This window comes from Babylonia areolata, chromosome 29, assembly GCF_041734735.1.
Source record: "Babylonia areolata isolate BAREFJ2019XMU chromosome 29, ASM4173473v1, whole genome shotgun sequence".
Classification (NCBI taxonomy): domain Eukaryota; kingdom Metazoa; phylum Mollusca; class Gastropoda; order Neogastropoda; family Buccinidae; genus Babylonia; species Babylonia areolata.
The window spans coordinates 18,655,241-18,656,074 of NC_134904.1; positions in this window are offsets into that span (position 1 = coordinate 18,655,241).

Consider the following 834-nt stretch of genomic DNA (forward strand, 5'->3'; position numbering starts at 1 on the left):
TCAGTCACTGATATTGTGTGGCAGGTGTATTTTGGGGATCACTGCTAAAGGCCGTGGCAGGTGTATTTTGGGGGTCACTGCTAAAGACCGTCAGTCACTGGCATCATGTGGCAGGTGTATTTTGGGGGTCACTGCTAAAGACCGTCAATCACTGGCATCGTGTGGCAGGTGTATTTTGGGGGTCACTGCTAAAGACCGTCAGTCACTGGCATCGTGCGGAATGAGCAGCAATTACTTGTGATGACTCAGCGACGAAGCCAACAACTAGTTGCATGCCGGGTACTGATGATCCTGTTTCCATAACCCGCCGAACGCTGAGTGACACGGATTATGGGATCTTTAACGTGTGTATTTCATTTTCTGCATGACCCCTTACTCAAATTAACCAAGTTTTGTAATCGAACACCCAAGCTACTAAGGAACATGGACTTCACCTCACTTTCAGCAGGCCTGTTACTCAACACCTGTGCTGGACAAGAGATAAAGTGACCATTTGACCCTGGACTGTTAATGGCACACATAAAAACTGACCACACAGCACCCTTCCCCAGGTCTTCAGAGTCCAGTTTCACAGAGCCGAGGTCACTTGCTTTGTCCAGCCAAAGCCACAGATCGAGAAGCTAAGCCATGGCTCCGTCCAAACTCGTCTTCTTGTTTCTCCTGGCTTTTGCGTGCGTCCTGGCTCTTTGCACGGGTGAGGCTTCGTTCACACTACTACTACTACTACTACTACTACTACTACTACTACTACTACTACCATTGTTGATAATATTAATAATAATAGGCCTAATAAGAATCATAATCTTTAATATCATGATGATAACAACAGTGATG